Source organism: Melitaea cinxia, chromosome 22, assembly GCF_905220565.1.
Source record: "Melitaea cinxia chromosome 22, ilMelCinx1.1, whole genome shotgun sequence".
NCBI classification, from domain to species: domain Eukaryota; kingdom Metazoa; phylum Arthropoda; class Insecta; order Lepidoptera; family Nymphalidae; genus Melitaea; species Melitaea cinxia.
The window spans coordinates 9,248,643-9,262,084 of NC_059415.1; positions in this window are offsets into that span (position 1 = coordinate 9,248,643).

The following is a 13,442-nucleotide window of genomic DNA, read 5'->3' on the forward strand; positions in this document are numbered from 1 at the left end:
CTGTGAAAATTTTGTTGCCGTTTTGTGTCTATATTTTGTTTAGTATTTAAAATTTAAATAAAGAATACAAAAAAGATTTATTCAATTTAGTGCACTTTTTTGGAAAGTTTGTGTTCATCAAAAAACATTAAGGCGATACATTTTTATTTATATGGATTTAATACAATTTGAAACCTTCATTTAGATCCATGAGATGATTGATATTGTGATCTAAGATGACGATGTCAAGGGATTTAGAAATAATATTTTAAGATATATCAGATGTGGAACACAACACAAACGGTCAGACCGATGTACCGATGTCGTTGTGACAACCCTTGACAATTTATCTAGAAAAAAACATTATTTCAAATCTCTTGTATCTGTTTTTCTATTAAAACCTAGATTACATATATAATTGTATTTAACATTCAGGTACATAATATTTTTTTACAAAGTAATGATCACCTTTACTCATTAAAAGTTCTATTAATGTTTGATTTGACAGTATTATTACATATTTATTTACAACAATAACTAACTAAATTAACTAATAAATTGATAGCACATTTATTTTTTAAGAAATTATTTTTTTAATTTTATTAAATTATTTAATTTTAGTAAAAATTGATTTCGAAATTATACAATTTGATCTCCTGTATTGATATATACATTATTTTTACGTACAAGAAACTAAAAAAAGTAATAATTTTCGTCCAAAACTGTCATTATAACCTTTTTTATATTTAAAAATACATGTAAAATTTTAAATTTTAGATTTTCAAATACCCCTTATAAATGGAAACGGATAATTCAGTTTGTCGCTAAAACTCCGTTTAAATAGTCGGTTAAAATCTCAATTAACAGAGTCCTCTTTATCGTAAAGCTTTGGTAAAAATAATTAACCCCTTACCCTAAGGGACCTAAAAGGCAATTTTTTATTAAATCAAAAGTAACAAGGGAACGCATGAACGAAGTATACCGTATGCCTATAACTAAACCGTGCTTACATAAATCCTGATTGATTCATCAAATACAAGATGACTTAGCGAAGTTCGTACCTACGTATATATTTTTCATAAATATATCGAGTTTATAAAAAATAAAAACAAACAACAAAAATATATCCAATTAGGTTCAGTCGATCGAAAGATAGATTAAATTACTTTGTTGATGTAAAAAAGTGTTTTAATTCTACAACTAGGTCAGCAAACAAGCGTACGGCTCACCAAGCATCGCAAGCACGTTGCCAACCCTACCACCAATGAGACCACCCCCAGGCGCTCTGGTCACCTTACTCACCACAGGAACACAACACTGCTTGGAAACAGTATTATTTAGCTGTGATCTTCTGTAAGGTCGAGGTGTTACCCCAGTCGGGCTGCTCCATGTAGAATAGCTTCACCCCCTTTCTTCCTACGCTATCGCTACGAGATCGCTACTCTAGCGATAAGACCGCCTTTGTACACTGTTTTATTTTTATTTATTTTTTTATTTGTAATATGTTATTGTGTTGATTGTTGTTGTGTACAATAAAGAGTATCTATCTATCTTCCCGTGGGGGTTATAAACTTCCCGTGGGGGTTGTAAATGGTGACCGAGGGATAAACCTGACTCAAAATCATCAGGATCCTGGAGAAGGAAAACTTCATTTGAAACCCGGAATGGGGTATCCTTCAAGCATTCGTGGCATAGCTCTAAAATGCGAAAGACTCCTGCAGCCGAACTGGCTCCACACGTATCGATTCGTCGTTCCTGTGGACCTAGCCAGTGAGGTCGAGATGGTGGCGCAGACTCTCGCAACGCAATCTATGTTTTCCTAAAGAGTGTCCTAGGCGACGCAGTATCTGTCTGACACTATCTAAATCGTCTGCAATAGACGGAATAAGGCGAATGATGATGATGATGATGATGATGATGATGATGATGATCTGTAAGATCGATGTACTCAGATCCCCAGTCGGGCTGCGAAAAAAATGTTGATCTGAATATTTTCTGCTGTGCTCTACCAATTAATAAACAATTATGTTTTAACGCAGTTTTATAACACCGTCGTCTATTGCTGCTTAATTTATGTAGTTTTTAAGGTGCAATAAAGTAGGAGATACATAAACACATTTTTTCAGTCTCTTTTTCTACCTATTTTTGTCTCAGATTTATATAGATTAAAATTCTCATACGGATAATTTGTATTATAATTAATTCCTTTCTATCTAAACTTACACTACTTTATAAAACCGTCCCCATAACACATTTACAAGGGTCGTAAGAGGCTGATATACATAAAACCAAAGTTATAATTGAGTACGGGATATTATTAAATCACGTTTACAGGAATTCGTATCAAACTTTCATCTTATAGACTAATATCTTATTTCATTGTTCGATGAACAGAAACAAAATCTTTTCTTAAGGACGAATTTTTATCTGATTTCTAGTATTTTAACCGACTTCAAAAAAGGAGGAGGTTTCTCAATTCGACCGTATATTTTTTTTTTATGTAGGTATGTTCGCGGATAACTTCGTCGCTTATGAACTGATTTTGATAATTCTTTTTTTGTTAGAAAGGAAATATTCCAAGGGTATGGTACCAACCATAATAAGGAAACCAGGATCTTATGAAGGCATCGCAGAGAAATCGAGAGGAACCTTCGAAAGTCGTAGTGACGAATAGTGCGTTTGTTAATTTTTTCGTCTACTTACGTTGTATTACTTGTTGATGTAATTGAAGTCGGTTTTTTTCGTTTGCTACCAAACACTTTTGTGTACTAAAATATGCTTACTATAGAATCCAACTAGTGCATTTTTTACAATAATAACATTCATTTTAGTTATTTTATATTGTTTTTAGTTATATTATCTGTCATTTTTACCCGAGTATCTTTATCTTCTATTATTAACCGACTTCCAAAAAAGGAGGAGGTTTTCAATTCGAGTGTATTTTTTTTTTTTTTTTTTTTTTTTTTTTTTTTATGTATGTTACATCAGAACTTTTGACCAGGTAGACCGATTTAGACAAATTTTGTTTTAATCGAAAGGTGGTGTGTGCCGATTGGTCCCATTTAAATTTATTTGAGATCTAACAACTACTTTTCGAATTATATCTAATAATGCGTTTTACTTGACGCTTTTTTCGTCGACCTACGTTGTATTATACCACATAACTTTCTACTGGGTGTACCGATTTTGATAATTCTTTTTTTGTTGGAAAGGGGATATCCTTAGTTTGGTACCATGATAAGGAAACCAGGATCTGATGATGGGATCCCAGAGAAATCGAGAGAAACTCTTGAAAATCCGCAATAACTTTTTACTGGGTGTATCGATTTTGATAATTTTTACTTTAATCGAAAGCTGATGTTTATCATGTGGTCACATATAAATTTTATCGAGATCTGATAACTACTTTTTGATTAATCTTTGATAACGCGTATTTACTTGACATTATTTTCGTCACCCTACGTTGTATTATACGTTATATCTTTTTACTGGGTGCACTGATTTTGATCTTTTTTGTATAAATCAAAAGCTAATACTTGTCATGTCGTCCGTTTTAAATATGATTGAGATATAATGAGCAATTTTTGAGTAATCTTTGATGACACGTATTTACATGACGATGTTAAGACGACTGTGGTCATGTTCAATACTTTGCCACAACGCCATCTATCAAAATGTAATGAAATTACTTCGTTCACTATCGATCAAATTACAATATTCCACTAGAGTAGAGAGTAGCAGTTTATTCGTTATAAATATATTTGAGCTTTTAATTTTTGAGTTATCGCTAATACTGGGTATTTACTTGGCTATTTTACGTCGACCAACGTTATATTAACCTCATTACTATTTTACTGGGTGGACCGATATCGATGATTCTTTTTTTAATCGATAGGTGGTGCTTGTCATGTGGTCCCATTTAAATATAATTGAGATTTGACTCGAACTTTTTGAGCTATATCTGATATGGCGTATTTACTTGACTGTTTTTGGAGTTTTCTCCTTAAGAATCGATTTTCATTTATGACCCCGGAATGAAAAAATTGAACAGTAAAATCTACTGAACGAATGACCTTGTTAGAGATGGCGTTCAGACGTTTTCTAATAACGCAATTAGGTTCCGATAGATGGCGTTATTGCATTCATTTATTTACAATTTGATATAGTAATAATATATTTCTTAGACTAGTAAGCCTTTTTGTGCCTATTTAGACAGTTGATCTGAAGGGGTAAACTCCAGTTGTGCATCGGAGCTGTGTGAAAACATGAACATTACATATTTTTAATAAAAAAGACATAAACCGTAATTCAATATAAATCCGCTTCAACTAAAAAACCCGCCGTAATAAGCGATGTCAGCGCTTCGCGCGAATCGACGACGGGCCTTTTATGAAATTTCTGCCTACAATCGCTAACAAAATGTTAGAAATAACAGTAGAACATTATATAATTCTACAATTTTATAATGTCGCGTTATATGGAATACGAACAAAGTATTACTATTTTTTCGTCGATCTACGTTGTATTACTCTTCGATGTAATTGAAGTCGGTTTTTTTTTCGTTTGCGAGCAAACACAATTATCATATTCCGCTACAAAAATCACGGTAAACACAACACCCAGGAGCGCCAGGATTGACTTGGCTATTTTTTTAAGGTTTAATAACATTTTGTAGAAGGTTCGTACGGAATGAAAAATTAGGAAAATAGCGCAGAAGATTAGAAAAATTCAATAAAGTTGCTAAATTTCACGTGTTTGATAGTTTTAAAGACAAGACAACGTGTGATTGGTGAGTTAGTCATCAACAATTATCTTGAATAAAACGAACTTTAAATTTAAAGTTACCAATTTTAGTACTAGGTTAATGTGACTAAATATGGTTAGACAATCTGAAAATAAGATTAGACTAATATATACAGCAACTATAAATTTCTGAACGAAATCTAAGATTAGGGATCATCCATTACATGAGGTCCTAATGGGAGGGAGAATGGAAAAATATCACGAAATATCACAAGGGGAGGAGTCGGTCTGGAAACTTGTATCACGATGCTTCATCACATCATCACATCACATCAGCCTCAACGCAAGTCAACTAATGGAGATAGGCCTCCACAAGTTCGAGTCAAAAATGGCGTGAACTCATGTGTTTTGCCCATAGTCAATCACGATGCTTAATTTATCAAAATGTAATCGTACTATACTTGTATTTAAAAATATTATTCAAAAATGTATATGTGTATATAAAAATGTAAAGTATACTACCTTGCAAAAAATACACGTGATTTTGCGTATGAGGGATAGTCTAGTACCCTAACATATCACCACGGGGGGAGGAAGTAAAAAGTCGCTAAAAATACCTCGTAATTAATAGACGACCCCGATAGTTACATAAAGATGTGATACAGTACATTCAAATTTTCAAATCTAACAAAGGACTAAGTGAAGTCATTTCTACAAATATAAAACGGAGTTTAACAGTCGGTGTGATTTATACCCTACATAAATTAGCTGAGGACACGTGATATGATGGCACCAAGTTTTAGTAGATCCTTAAGCTTAAATTAACATTTCGTGACTTAATTTGTAAAGCTCAGGATTGTGGTCGAGCTTATCCTTGAATACAGAGTTGAAATAACAAAATCACGCTTATTTTGCTGAATTTGATTTTGCTGTGTCTAAAATATAATTTAAAGTTTTTGTACACTCTCTAATACATCAGGTTATGTATTTCTCGAAACAAAAAATTATAGAACATGATTATATTTTGTGATCAATTGTGAATCTAAGCCATCCAAATCGATTGCCTTGAATGCTAACAAAAATTAAAAAGAAAAAAAAAACAAATAGTTTAAATAATAAATAAAAAAGGTAACTTAGTCTCTTTGTAAACAGTTCAGCGATAGAAACAACAGAAATTAAGCAAAAATTAACTAAAATAAGAGATTACGAAATTAAATTTTTTTTTCCTTCCTTATTTCTTTTCTTCGTTTTCGAATAAATTATTATTATTATTAACTCAAGTTTGTAATGAAGCCACAGTGAATGTAATGAAGACTCTAAAAGAGGATCATAAATTTAACGCATCGTTTTTTCAGTGCTCACATCAAAGGGATAAAGTCATATTTTAGGAGCTCCTCTTTTCGTCACTCTGTTATATAAATTGAAACATTTTCACATAATATCTTTTGCTATCACAACCTTTTTTGCAAATTTATTTTAGGATTGCTCCAAAACGTTAACGTAATCCCAACGTCGTTAAAAGACATATGTCCTAGGACGAATACTATTAGAACTAAATTCAGTGTATAAAGGCAAATTCATTCTTACTTTGAACTTTAAATCAGCTTACCTAAATTGATGTTAAACCCAGAACTATTCGTAGACCGCTAACTGAAACAAACAATTATTTATTGGTAAAACTTTCAGTCACATAAGTAAATATTTTAACAATTTTTTTATCGGAAAACTAGATCAAAGATAACTAAAAAAACTAAGGGAACTAAAAAATAAAATAAAAATTAGCTGTTTATTGTTAGCGTTCAAAAACGTTATGTTAAAATGCTTCTGGTGGTGCAGTCATCTATAAGCCACGGTAATCACTTACTATCAGGTGAGCCGTACGCTTGTTTGCCGACCTAGATATAAAAAAAAGTTAAAATTTTAATAACTTATAACAATTTAATTTATAAAATGATAATACAAAAGTGCTTTTGAAGCCTATTTGAATAAAGTTGTTTTGATTTGATTTGATTATCGTGTAATCATTATCATTGTATATAATAAAACTAAGTTGATAAAATGTGCGTGCCGATAAAACTTAAAAAGGAGTCCCGGCATGATAAAGGGACTTATATAGTGTGATAGCCCTTTATCCCCCCTCGAACAAGAAAGGTCCCGTTCTGACCTAAAGGGCGTGTTTTTAAAGATATAAGGGCTTTTCCAACCCTTCAACTTGGAAATTAAGTGTAGTGGCGCCATCTGTTGTCGAGTATTTGAACTTCATTCAGAACAACGATTATTTAGGTTGCCTTTCGAAAGGCGCTGCGAGCAATTGCAGCATGTGTAGTAATGGCCCGAAATTTTTCCGAAACTAAAATATATAAATATAAATATCTACACAATACACACACGGTCGTCTGTTCCTAAAGTAAGCAACTTAATGCTTGTGTTATAGGTAACAGCCGACTGGTATATAACTACTTTTTTTTTCGATAAACATACTTATAAATAATACATATATTAATATATAAATAAATATTTATATTACTCCCAGACTCGGAGTGGGAATCGAACCCACAACCCTCGGAAAAGCAGGGTCACTTCAAACTGCGCCAACGGGCTAGTCATTAAAAGGAAAGAATTTATTTAAAAAAAAATTAGGGATTGGAAATTTTTGTTAAATACCCGTGCGAAGTCGGGGCAGGAAGCTAGTTTGCTCTAAAAATAAAGAAAATCACTTTACTTTTCTGTTTCACTCTACTTATATTTTATTCGTTATAAAAAATTGGGACAATTTAACACTATTCTAACTACTAATAAAGAAATGTACTTATAATTAAAAACAATTCACTCTATACAAAAGTAAGTTTGGAATCTTAAATGCGTGTTTAACATTCAAGTCGGTCATGCTCTACTTTGAGCAAACATTGCAAAAAAGCTGTACGTCTCGAAATAAATCAGATGTATCCATCAAGAATAAAGTTGGATAGAGTTACAACACTGAAATCCTTCTAAGTCTTTTACGCGTCGGGACAAATCCCTAAAAGGATATTTTAGCAGGATTAATTATACTATTTTTAGTCTTTCAGAGAATGTCGCGTGTATGTTTGTACCTTATTTCTCTGTAGCTAGTAATATTAGATTTTGTATAGCTCGTATTAATTTTGCTTTTTGTCTTCAAATCCGTAGACAATCAGCGTAATGTTTCAATTAATCCTTGAACATAAAAAATATAAGATTCTTTGATAGCGAAAGTGAGAGAACTTTTTTATATATTTTTTTATTTTTTATTTAAATATGATTCAATATTTTTTTATCTCTTAAAAATATGATCTACTAGCTTTTATCACGGCGTCGTCCGCAACGAAGCATCGATGGCTTGGATTTTAAAAGCGAAGATATCTAGAGAAAATAAACCATTACATTTTAAGAGTTACAGCTTAAAAATAATTACTAAAATTTTGTTAAGTTGATATGAAATAGTAAAAAAAATAAAAAATAAATATGTATACTCGTACATATCTCTTCGAATTCGGTTAAAAATAGATAAATTCAATTTGATGCAGTCGTTCAGTAGTCATGCACGTACATACATTTTGGTAATTCATTTTTATTTGTATAAAGTTTGCGTAATATTAATGCTACATAAATATCTTGATGTGTCCAACTAAACGTCTCATTTTATCACCAATTAAATTTCTGGCAGACGGAGCAACTCTATGTACGTAACCTCGTTTCTTTTGCCAGAAGAGATTAATCTAAGTACGAGTACACTTCGCACTTTTATGATACAAATTATGTAGGTTTTTTTTAAGTAAAACTTTTTACGCACGTTTGAGTAAGTAGTAGGGAGTAAGCGGGTGAATGCGTGACGAGAGCGCTACGAAAAGTATGATAGAGCGAGACGAACGGTAGTTGAAAGGGAGATATAAGTTAGAAAAAATAAAGAGAGAGTTATGTTCGTATATTATACTACTAGCTGACCCGACGAACTTCGTATCGCCTAACACAAACTTTATCGTATGGTATTAAAGTTCAAATTGACTTTTAAGTATTATCACAAATCTTTTGTATGGGAGTATAGAAAAGTGTTGTTTTTAGACTTTTTCAGGAAATTTAATTTTTTTTTTTAGAATTTTTCTCTTCGTAAGAACCATCCTCGTACCTCAAGAAATATTTAAAAAAAAATTAGCGAAATCGGTCCAACCGTTCTCGAGTTTTGCGCTTAGCAACACATTCAGCGACTCATTTTTATATTATAGATAGGGGCACTTAAGGACGTTTTACTTCAGTCTTATCTAAAGCATACTTGATTTTTGTCCAAAACGTAATCCTGAAAGGTGATGCTTCTTACGGTTCAGCCTGTAATATCCCACTACTGGGCATAGGCCTCTTCCCCATGTAGGAGAAGGTTCAGAGCTTAATCCACCACGCTGCTTCAATGCGGGTTGGCGGATATATTCCTACTATGAGTAACGATCGCTATCAGGTGTACATGATAACAACCGGGACCGACGGCTTAACGTGCTCTCGAGGCACGGTGGAGAGACTCACAAAGACTGCAGGCTTCTACGTAAGACTATTTAAAAATAGTCGTAAACAGAGTGCTGGTCAAACAGACTGCGGCGTAGAAGTGTGCAGTGGTCTGACGTTTTAGGACAACGCTAAATATGAGTTCTGTTTAGCAAAGGCATTAATTTTATGAAAATTTTGAAGAGCTTTGTAAACGCTTTTAGAAACTAATTCGTAATCGCTTGCAGTGGGTAGTTTATTTTTTCTGTATTTTTAAATTGTAATTAATAACATGAAAATAAAACTTTTAAACTATACAGTGATAGGCTTGCGTTTGACCACTATTTCACCTGATGAATCGCTTAGTATAATGGAAATGTCAACCATATAAGGGTGGCGTAACGCAGAGCGTATGGTTGTACGATGATGGAAGGGGGAGGGGGGAAACTTCATATATATATATATATGTGTGTAGTTTTTATTGTTATTATATTAGATCCTATATATATTATAGGATTTAACTGCGTAATTAAGACAAAAAATAAAAGTCCAAAAATGTGTTTTAAAACTATAAAAATAATGCGTACGAGTAATTTTAGTGTTCATAATGTAAGGAAAACGATCCCTTTTGTGTATAAATGTCTTTTGAGACAGAATGTATTAAAATGGAATGTTCAATGTAATTTAAAGACACAGTTATTTGACATACGTCTTATTCCAAGTCTGGTTATTACGTTAATATGAGATATGGAACGAATACTTATTCAAGTTATTATTTCAAGTCTAAACACAGTGACTAGAAAATTTGGAAATGACTTTCAACAAGTCAAGGTTTTTTTATATCTAGCGTCTGTCTAGTAGATACTGAAAATAGTTTCTATATCTATTATATATACTAAGTACTTATATCTAAGTATCAAATTTATTAAGAAAAATATTCTTTAGAGATATAGCTTTCAAGTAAGTAGTTTTTTTTTTGTCTACGCATGGAGTTTTGGTAGTTAAAAAACTTAACTTACAAGTCTTAACAGTTAGACATAGCTATGTCGTGTCTGTAATATACATAAATTAAGCAGAATTTCAAATATTTTTAATGCATCGTCTATGCAAAATAAAATGAATATTAGTTTTTAGTACTTTTCTGTTGCCGAATTAAAAAAAATCGATTCCTGAAGGATTCGCAAAAATATAAATAGTTTTCAGCGAAATTCCCGTCACGTGATTTCTATTAACTCATGACGTGAAATATTATAATTGTAGAAGATGTCATGAAAATTAGAACTACGAACTACGTGTACTACGCGTACTGCGTTCAAGTATCTGGACATAGTTGTACATCACATAATTTTAGAAAACAAACACGAAATACTATCATTAGAATCTAAAACAGAACAAAACTTTCTTGGAACAACTTATAAATGTTCCACTACAGACAAAGACCGACTTCCTCGTTTCGAGGTTGAACTAAGCCCGCTAAATTGGTACGTAGCGCTCTGTTGGTTGGCGAATAGATACCAAAACTACCTTTATATGTTTACGATAACAGGACCGGCAGTAGTACGTGCCTTCGGAAGCATGTAAGGGATCCACAAGAATAAATACCTAAAGTAGAAACAAACATAACATGTAGGAGAGGGATACAAGCGAGGTGCATTAAGTGAAACCCCATATAGTACATACTATTTCGATGCTATACAAGAAATAAGACAAATAGAAGACGTAGTGGAACTTCAGTTGCAAAACTATCTCATGTTCAGGCACTCTGCTTTCTTGGCTGAATTTTTTGTATAATTGTAAAACTTATCAATACAAATAAATAAAAATGGAGTGTCTGCTTGTAATATTAAAATAACCGCTTTTTACTAAATGCATGTATGTAATGTGCTGTGTGGCTACGGCACTAAAGAATTTAGCCACCCCCTCTCTTCCCGTGGGTGTCGTAAGAGGCGACTAAGGGATAACAAGGTTTCACAACCACCTTGGAACTTAAGAAACCGACCAATGGCGGGATAACCATCCAACTGCTGGCTTTGAAATACACAGGCCGAAGACGGGCAGCAGCGTCTTCGGTGCGACAAAGCCAGTACTGCGGTCACCAACCCGCCTGCCCAGCGTGGTGACTATGGGCAAAACACATGAGTTTACGCCATTTTTGGCATGAACTTGTGGAGGCCTGTGTCCAGCAGTGGACTGTATAGGCTGTAATGATGACTAAATGCATGTAGATACATATACCAAAATAACATTTTTTATAATTTTTTGTCTGTCCGTCTGTCTGTCTGTTTGTTCCGGCTAAACTCTGAAACGGCTGGACCAATTTTGACGAGACTTTCACTTGCAGATAGCTGATATAGTAAGGAGTAACTTAGGCTACTTTTATTTCAGAAATTTATTTATTTTATATCTCTGCGAACTGAAAAAAATTTTTTTTGTTAAATTCCACAAGGACGAAGTCGCGGGCACAGCTAGTAATTATATATAATTTGTATCCACTCGCATATACATCTAGTTCTGTAATCATCTATTTATTAATTTGTGTACAGATATTTTAATCCTACCCTCCATATTGTTTGTTTATTGTCACACCTATGAATTGTTTTTGTTGTATTACGATGTATCTGACGTATGTATTTTTGTTTTATTTTAGTGTATGGAGGTTCCTGGTAAAAATATTATAGTCGTTTCAGCTTACAGCTAATTTTCAATCTGCACCTTTAAAAATACTGCCAGCACAAGACATATAGATGTAATAGAGCTATTGCATCATATTTACAACTATTAAGCGGTATAAAACTCGAGTAATGAACAGCTAACATTACATAGAAAATAGGACGCTATCTGCAGTGTCACGTGGTGACAATTGAAACGTGACGTCATGTGTGACCTTTTCAGGCAAGGATAAATTTGAAATCTAATTATAAACACATTAAACTTGCGGCCGATGGGTTATCTAAAAAAAAGAATCCGTGCCATACATAATTTGTATTTACATAATTATGTGTGCTTGTTGTTAGACATGTACGCTTATATTTAATGATTGTATGCGTGTGTGTCTGTATATTTATTACGCTTTTTAACTGACATCCAAAAAAGGAGGAGGTTCTCAATTCGACTGTATTTTTTTTTATGTATGTTACATCAGAACTTTTGACCGAGTGGACCGATTTCGACATTTATTTTAATCGAAAGGTGGTGTGTGTCAATTGGTCCCATTTAAATTTATTTGAGATCTAACAACTACTTTTCGAGTTATATCTAATAATGCGTTTTTATTTGACGCTTTTTTCGTCGACCTACGTCGTTGTATTATACCGCATAACTTTCTACTGGATGTACCGATTTTGATAATTCTTTTTTTTTTTTTTGTTGGAAAGGAGATATAATAACCCTAATTTAGTACTATGATAAGGAAACCAGGATCTGATGATGGGATCCCAGAGAAATCGAGGGAAACTCTTGAATATCGATTTTAATAATTTTTAAATTAATCGAAAGCTGAAGTTTGTCATGTAGTCACATATAAATTTTATGGAGATCTGATAACTACTTTTTGAGTAATCTTTGATGACGCGTAGTTACTTGACTATTTTTTCGTCGATCTACGTTGTATTACTCGTCGATGTAATTGAAGTCGGTTTTTTTCGTTTGCGAGCAAACACGATTATTATTTATTGTTACTTTTCAGACATTTAAAACTATGGTAATAAATTTCACCTTTCGAACACCTACACATATATAAATAACACTCTTGTATAATATTATATAATACTCTTGTCAGTTTTGAGGCTGTTGCTTACGATAAACTCCACTTTTCAGCAATTAAATTATATATAATTAAATAAAATATTGTAATAAATAAATGCAAATTTCCACTTCTAACTTACTTGCTCCCCAAAGCACATCAAACACCCACAAATCCATATCAAAATCAAAATAAGACATTACCATAAGGCTTCGCTTAATAAAGGCATAGAAATTACAAGCGTTAGCATAAATAAGAATTTCATCACCACTTGACCAAAACAGTCAACGAAAATAAAAACGAAATTACGTAGTTCTATTTTTTATCACAATCGATCATAAAACTCCTCTGGGCATTGCTCACTATTCCGTATAATCCGTGCGATTTCAGAACTCTCACTTTGATTAGTTTTCCGTGAGTAGGTACCTGTATTATACAAGAAGTCTTGTAACTGTCTCTATCTGTTCAATTTTGTTCGTAATACAAT